This window comes from Bolinopsis microptera, chromosome 4, assembly GCF_026151205.1.
Source record: "Bolinopsis microptera isolate Bmic1 chromosome 4, MBARI_Bmic_1.0, whole genome shotgun sequence".
In the NCBI taxonomy this organism is placed as follows: Eukaryota; Metazoa; Ctenophora; class Tentaculata; order Lobata; family Bolinopsidae; genus Bolinopsis; species Bolinopsis microptera.
Genome location: NC_087075.1, coordinates 15,852,264 through 15,860,999, shown reverse-complemented (window position 1 = coordinate 15,860,999; position 8,736 = coordinate 15,852,264). Strand labels below are relative to the sequence as shown.

The 8,736-nt window shown below is 38.4% G+C and overlaps 1 long non-coding RNA gene across 2 annotated transcripts; it reads left to right on the top strand.

The window, feature by feature from the left end:
* The first annotated feature begins 2,983 nt into the window (after nt 1–2,983).
* Nucleotides 2,984–7,997, top strand: LOC134814256 (uncharacterized). Of its 2 annotated transcripts, none has more exons than XR_010160134.1 (5): nt 2,984–3,419; nt 3,943–4,034; nt 6,922–7,018; nt 7,206–7,417; nt 7,818–7,997. It is a non-coding gene; the product is annotated as an uncharacterized LOC134814256 (long non-coding RNA). The 2 variants fall into 2 exon arrangements; XR_010160133.1 differs by having other exon boundaries at nt 2,984–3,430.
* Nucleotides 7,998–8,736: the final 739 nt, after the last annotated feature.

Sequence of the window (8,736 nt, the reverse complement as noted above, 5' to 3'; positions counted from 1 at the left end):
TTATTGAGCCAGTACAGGCTAATATTAAATACTAGTGGACTCTATGCAGCTCTCCCAGCGCCCCTAATTTTACTGATCTGGAGGTCACATTTTATTGAGCCAGTACAGGCTAATATTAAATACTAGTGGACTCTATGCAGCTCTCCCAGCACCCCTAATTTTACTGATCTGGAGGTCACATTTTATTGAGCCAGTACAGGCTAATATTAAATACTAGTGGACTCTATGCAGCTCTCCCAGCGCCCCTAATTTTACTGATCTGGAGGTCACATTTTATTGAGCCAGTACAGGCTAATATTAAATACTAGTGGACTCTATGCAGCTCTCCCAGCACCCCTAATTTTACTGATCTGGAGGTCACATTTTATTGAGCCAGTACAGGCTAATATTAAATACTAGTGGACTCTATGCAGCTCTCCCAGCGCCCCTAATTTTACTGATCTGGAGGTCACATTTTATTGAGCCAGTACAGGCTAATATTAAATACTAGTGGACTCTATGCAGCTCTCCCAGCGCCCCTAATTTTACTGATCTGGAGGTCACATTTTATTGAGCCAGTACAGGCTAATATTAAATACTAGTGGACTCTATGCAGCTCTCCCAGCACCCCTAATTTTACTGATCTGGAGGTCACATTTTATTGAGCCAGTACAGGCTAATATTAAATACTAGTGGACTCTATGCAGCTCTCCCAGCACCCCTAATTTTACTGATCTGGAGGTCACATTTTATTGAGCCAGTACAGGCTAATATTAAATACTAGTGGACTCTATGCAGCTCTCCCAGCACCCCTAATTTTACTGATCTGGAGGTCACATTTTATTGAGCCAGTACAGGCTAATATTAAATACTAGTGGACTCTATGCAGCTCTCCCAGCGCCCCTAATTTTACTGATCTGGAGGTCACATTTTATTGAGCCAGTACAGGCTAATATTAAATACTAGTGGACTCTATGCAGCTCTCCCAGCACCCCTAATTTTACTGATCTGGAGGTCACATTTTATTGAGCCAGTACAGGCTAATATTAAATACTAGTGGACTCTATGCAGCTCTCCCAGCGCCCCTAATTTTACTGATCTGGAGGTCACATTTTATTGAGCCAGTACAGGCTAATATTAAATACTAGTGGACTCTATGCAGCTCTCCCAGCACCCCTAATTTTACTGATCTGGAGGTCACATTTTATTGAGCCAGTACAGGCTAATATTAAATACTAGTGGACTCTATGCAGCTCTCCCAGCGCCCCTAATTTTACTGATCTGGAGGTCACATTTTATTGAGCCAGTACAGGCTAATATTAAATACTAGTGGACTCTATGCAGCTCTCCCAGCACCCCTAATTTTACTGATCTGGAGGTCACATTTTATTGAGCCAGTACAGGCTAATATTAAATACTAGTGGACTCTATGCAGCTCTCCCAGCGCCCCTAATTTTACTGATCTGGAGGTCACATTTTATTGAGCCAGTACAGGCTAATATTAAATACTAGTGGACTCTATGCAGCTCTCCCAGCGCCCCTAATTTTACTGATCTGGAGGTCACATTTTATTGAGCCAGTACAGGCTAATATTAAATACTAGTGGACTCTATGCAGCTCTCCCAGCACCCCTAATTTTACTGATCTGGAGGTCACATTTTATTGAGCCAGTACAGGCTAATATTAAATACTAGTGGACTCTATGCAGCTCTCCCAGCGCCCCTAATTTTACTGATCTGGAGGTCACATTTTATTGAGCCAGTACAGGCTAATATTAAATACTAGTGGACTCTATGCAGCTCTCCCAGCGCCCCTAATTTTACTGATCTGGAGGTCACATTTTATTGAGCCAGTACAGGCTAATATTAAATACTAGTGGACTCTATGCAGCTCTCCCAGCACCCCTAATTTTACTGATTTGGAGGTCACATTTTATTGAGCCAGTACAGGCTAATATTAAATACTAGTGGACTCTATGCAGCTCTCCCAGCACCCCTAATTTTACTGATCTGGAGGTCACATTTTATTGAGCCAGTACAGGCTAATATTAAATACTAGTGAACTCTATGCAGCTCTCCCAGCGCCCCTAATTTTACTGATCTGGAGGTCACATTTTATTGAGCCTATGCAGTATATACTAACTCTGCTAAACTGAACAAATTCTGAATCTTAGGTGAATAAGTGTACAACGTGCTAAACCGAAGTTCAGACTGACCAGTGAAAATGGGCGTGCGTACCAAGTGTCATTTTAATTAGAAGTTTTAGTCAGTGATTTATTATTGAAGCTTGTAATTACAATATCTAATGCTCCTATAAATACTTTAATTAATTGTTTGTCCCGTTATTCTTTTTCCTTCCTCTTTTCCTTGTCATCCCCTTTAGTTTTAAGATTCTTGCTATAAATGGCTACAGCTAACACTATTAATGCTAAGTACCAAACAACAAGTGGGAGGTGGATCGTTGGTACCATTAAATCGATTTAACACCGCAATTCCAGTCGCAAGCCTGGGACCACTACTAGCATAGTCACAACATCTACAAAGCTGCCATATAGCCTGACTGACAATTTTCTCGACTGACTGACAATGTTTCTTCTTTTTCCCCATTTAGAATACAAAGATTAGTACATTTTAGCTTATGATTAATATTATATTTTTACCTATAGTTTACTTAGATTCTGTTTTAGACAGTCAATTTATTTAAAAAAGGTCTCACCCTCTAAAAAACTTCCGTTGGAAATGTTTCTATTAATTTCACATTGGAAAACTTTTCATTGTGTTTGACCTCAACTTAGATGTATTTGTTTTTTTTTGCTATTTTTTAGCAACTCCAATTCTCTTTTGTAGAGCTGATTCTTGTTATATAGAAGTACACTCGATACAGTTATCTTATATAATATGAAAATATATTGAACAGCCAAACTACTGGTATATCTTTATATTGGGAAGAAAAATAATACAAGTTCTAGTATTCTTTTAAAAATAGCCGTTCATAACATTTACTTCATTTTAGGTATGTGTGTGTGAAACATCAGAACTGAATAATGGACCAGAGAATTCAGAGATCTTTGGTTACCTGTTTCCGGTTTCGTCGGTTCACACTTCACATTGCTGCGTTCCTGACCTAGCTTCGCCTGCATCAGTAGATCATATTATAATATGCATTATAGACTATAGTTATACAGCTTGAATTTGAAAGAGCTACATGGTTGTTGTTTCGAGTGCTTTTTCATCTGCTGTGATGAATTGGCAGACAGCATCAACGGTTACCAACATAATAGGTGCATTGCAAGTTGTGCAATGCTGAATGCATACGTTTCGTCAGTGACTTCCTTCTGCCTCATTGATGCGAAACTGATAATAAACATGCAAGAGAATACAGCTATAGTTACTCTGGACTGCCATGATAGAAACATTGAAACAGATATTGACTGGCTTTAGGTATGTGAGACGTAAGTATTGAAACCTCAAATTGTTATGATCAGGTTCAACATACTTGCTATGATCCTTTATATAATATCAATATATTATATAAAATATAATATATTACATTGTATATTAATCTTGATATAAAATCTTCGCTTTTTGATGATTGTAAGATGTTCTGTTTCGTTGTAACCTTGTCCCCTACATAATTATACTAGAAAACCCGTGGTCACAGGGAGGAAGCTAATACTATTCTTTGGTAGTCAGTTTCTATCGCATCAAAAAAATATTCATCACAACCGAAGATACAGCCGCACTTAAAATATAGCTCGCACTTAACACCACGTAATAACAAAAACCGATCAAAATGCCTCTCTCAAATCCTTGCACGTGCACGTGGGAACAACAATCTTCGTTACCATGGTTACTATGCAACTTCCTATTTCTCATCTAATTTGCACGTGGGCGGTCGTACAGACAGAAACAATTCTCTGAACTATAGTAGAGATAATAGTACATCATTACTTCCATTTTTCAGGTTTTTATTGGTGTTGCAAACGATGTAACGATCACTAAATTCTGTGCCTATGTGAGATTTGTTGGTTCATCGAATAACATCAAAGTTACAGTGTGAGTAATTCAACTATCATGCACTTCATATTTTATGTCCCCCTACTCATTGTTCACTCTCTGTCTTCATCAGTGTTACTCTACATTTCTCTCAGTAGTTACTCTTCCACTCAGTATTAACTCTCTGTCTTCATCAGTGTTACTCTACATTTCTCTCTGCAGTTATTCTTCCACTCAGTATTAACTCTCTGTCTTCATCAGTGTTACTCTATATTTCCCTCAGTAGTTATTCTCCCAATCAGTGTTAACTCTCTATCTTCATCAGTGTTACTCTAGACATTTCGTTCAGAAGTTATTCTCCCACTCAGTATTAACTCTCTGTCTTCGTCAGTGTTACTCTATATTTCCCTCAGTAGCTACTCTCCCACTCAGTATTAACTCTCTGTCTTCATCAGTGTTATTCTACATTTCCCTCAGTAGTTACTCTCACACTGAGAGTTAACTCTCTGTCTTCGTCAGTGTTACTCTATATTTCGCTCAGTAGTTATTCTCCCACTCAGTATTAACTCTCTGTCTTAGTCAGTATTACTCTACATTTCTCTCAGTAATTATTCTCCCACTCAGTATCAACTCTCTGTCTTCATCAGTGTTACTCTACATTTCTCTCAGTAGTTATTCTCCCACTCAGTATTAACTCTAGCTCTCTGTCTTCATCAGTGTTACTCTACATTTCTCTCAGCAGTTATTCTTCCACTCAGTATTATCTCTAGCTCTCTGTCTTCGTCAGTGTTACTCTATATTTCCCTCAGTAGTTATTCTCCCAATCAGTGTTAACTCTCTATCTTCATCAGTGTTACTCTAGACATTTCCTTCAGAAGTTAATCTCCCACTCGACTCAGTATTAACTCTCTGTCTTCGTGAGTGTTACTCTATTATATTTCCCTCAGTAGCTACTCTCCCACTCAGTATTAACTCTCTGTCTTCATCAGTGTTATTCTACATTTCCCTCAGTATAGTTACTCTCACACTGAGAGTTAACTCTCTGTCTCTATCAGTGTAACTCTACATTTCTCTCAGTAGTTACTCTTTCACTCAGTTTTAACTCTCTGTCGTCATCAGTGTTACTCTACATTTCTCTCATCTTAGTTATTCTCCCACTCAGTATTAACTCTCTGTCTTCGTCAGTGTTACTCTATATTTCCCTCAGTAGTTACTATCACACTGAGAGTTAACTCTCTGTCTTCGTCAGTGTTACTCTATATTTCCCTCACTAGCTACTCTCCCACTCAGTATTAACTCTCTGTCTTCATCAGTGTTATTCTACATTTCCCTCAGTAGTTACTCTCACACTGAGAGTTAACTCTCTGTCTTCGTCAGTGTTACTCTATATTTCGCTCAGTAGTTATTCTCCCACTCAGTATTAACTCTCTGTCTTCGTCAGTATTACTCTACATTTCTCTCAGTAATTATTCTCCCACTCAGTATCAACTCTCTGTCTTCATCAGTGTTACTCTACATTTCTCTCAGTAGTTATTCTCCCACGCAGTATTAACTCTAGCTCTCTGTCTTCATCAGTGTTACTCTACATTTCTCTCAGCAGTTATTCTTCCACTCAGTATTAACTCTCTGTCTTCGTCAGTGTTACTCTATATTTCCCTCAGTAGTTATTCTCCCAATCAGTGTTAACTCTCTATCTTCATCAGTGTTACTCTAGACATTTCCTTCAGAAGTTAATCTCCCACTCGACTCAGTATTAACTCTCTGTCTTCGTGAGTGTTACTCTATTATATTTCCCTCAGTAGCTACTCTCCCACTCAGTATTAACTCTCTGTCTTCATCAGTGTTATTCTACATTTCCCTCAGTATAGTTACTCTCACACTGAGAGTTAACTCTCTGTCTCTATCAGTGTAACTCTACATTTCTCTCAGTAGTTACTCTTTCACTCAGTTTTAACTCTCTGTCGTCATCAGTGTTACTCTACATTTCTCTCATCTTAGTTATTCTCCCACTCAGTATTAACTCTCTGTCTTCGTCAGTGTTACTCTATATTTCCCTCAGTAGTTACTATCACACTGAGAGTTAACTCTCTGTCTTTGTCAGTGTTACTCTATATTTTGCTCAGTAGTTATTCTCCCACTCAGTATTAACTCTCTGTCTTCGTCAGTATTACTCTACATTTCCCTCAGTAGTTATTCTCCCACTCAGTATTAACTCTCTGTCTTCGTCAGTATTACTCTACATTTCCCTCAGCAGTTATTCTCCCACTCAGTATTAACTCTCTGTCTTCGTCAGTGATACTCTACATTTCCCTCAGTAGCTACTCTTCCACTCAGTATTAACTCTCTGTCTTCGTCAGTGTTATTCTACATTTCCCTCAGTACTCAGTAGTTACTCTCACACTGAGAGTTAACTCTCTGTTAACTTCTCTGTCTTTCCCTCAGTAGTTATTCTCCCAATCAGTGTTAACTCTCTATCTTCACCAGTGTTACTCTAGACATTTCCTTCAGAAGTTATTCCCTCACTCAGTATTAACTCTCTGTCTTTGTCAGTGATACTCTACATTTCCCTCATGCTCAGTAGTTATTCTCCCACTAAGTATTAACTCTCTGTCTTCGTCAGTGTTATTCTATATTTCCCTCAGTAGCTACTCTCCCACTCAGTATTAACTCTCTGTCTTCATCAGTGTTATTCTACATTTCCCTCAGTACTCAGTAGTTACTCTCACACTGAGAGTTAACTCTCTGTTAACTTCTCTGTCTTTCCCTCAGTAGTTATTCTCCCAATCAGTGTTAACTCTCTATCTTCATCAGTGTTACTCTAGACATTTCCTTCAGAAGTTATTCTCCCACTCAGTATTAACTCTCTGTCTTCGTCAGTGATACTCTACATTTCCCTCATGCTCAGTAGTTACTCTCCCATTTAGTGGTAACTCTCTGTCTTCATCAGTGTTACTCTACGTTTCCCTCATTAATTACTCTTCCACTCAAACTTCTCTGGGATTGGTGGAAAAAGAAGAGAAAACTTCGACTGAAATACGATAAGGGTGAGTTAAAAGTTTCAAACCCGCTTAAAACGACGACACTAACTTGGTGCTATATCACTACATAATATGTGCAAGGCAAATTTCTGGAGAATCGAGTATTTTTTTGTAATAATTTGAATTATAAAGCGACAAAATATTATGTGTTCTCTCTTGGTTTGATTTTTTGAACAACAGCCAGTAATTTTAGAAGGTAAACGGTCAAGCAAAGTGTGCAAGGTCGTTGATGGAGTATTCTATGTGAAATCCTCTCACCGGTCTGAGCCCCACCAACTGAACATCAGAGGACCAACTTGCACCTGCAGACATATTTTTCAAGCTATTGATGATGGTTTAATGAAATGCAATGGGAGGACCTACCTGAAGATTACAGAAACATACTGTTCTTCGTAAAAGATAAAGGTCTGTTAAATTGATCTGTATGCATGTTTACATTCCAATTTGAATAGACAAGACAAAATTGAGGTTCATAACTCGTTCATGTGCTATGGCAGTGCGTCCGCGTCGATGTAGGAGGTGTGGAGCCTGCTAGTAGAGAAAATATGAAGTTTCCAACAGTAAATATTATTATCAATATCAAAGGCAGGGCATTACTTCGACCTCCGAGGCGAGGTATCCGTGTGGACCCTGGTTGTTATCAGGGTTGGAAAGACAAAGATAATTTTGTCTGTTAAAGTGGGTTATCACTCTCTGCCATCAGACTCATAAATCACATCTCCGCAGGGTTTGCCAGGTTTTCCCTATTGCTTTGCTTCCAATTCTTATAATAGTCAAAATATAAAATCCGATATTATTTTTGCAGGAAGTGATATTGGGATATGGCCAGCTGATGCAGATGTAAACAAATGCTGCGATTATCCAGCATCAGAAGACGAGGATGAAGAAGTAGAAGATGATGAGGTTGGAGGAAATGGGGATAAAAGAAAGAAGAAACGGGACATAGACTATAAAGGAGATTGGCGGGAGCTTTCAAACAGAATAACTTCCTTCGTTGATGATCCTGAGTTTGACGTGATGGACGATGATGTCCGTGCATTATTATATAAGAAACTGTCAGATACCGTCAATGATGTGGCATCCTATATTTACAAAAGAAACTAAATTAGATAACATAGATAAGATAATGTTTGATAATATATTACTTTAAAAGCCGTGCAATCATTTTAGATATTAGATATTAAACTAACCATATTATGATATTCTCCGTCTAACTATTCGATCTGTCTCCATCTCACTATTCAATCGGTCTCAACGTTCATTCTCTGTTTAACTATTCAATCTCTGTCTCAGTGTTCATTTTCTTGTTTAACTATTCAATCTTTGTCTCAGCGTTCATTCTCTGTCTCGACATTTATTCTCCGTCTGACTATTTAATCTGTCTCAATGTTCATTCTCTGTCTCGACGTTCATTCTCCGTCTCACTATTCAATCTGTCTCAATGTTCATTCTCTGTCTCGACGTTCATTCTCCGTCTCACTATTCAATCTGTCTCAATGTTCATTCTCTGTCTCGACGTTCATTCTCCGTCTCACTATTCAATCTGTCTCGACGTTCATTATTTGTTTAACTATTCAATCTCTTTCTCAGTGATCATTCTTTGTTTAACTATTAAATCACTGTTCATTCCTGTCTCGACGTTAATTCTCCGTCTCATTATTCAATCTCTGCATCAGTGTTCATTCTCTATTTTAGAGTCAATTCCCTGTCTTACCTATCAATCT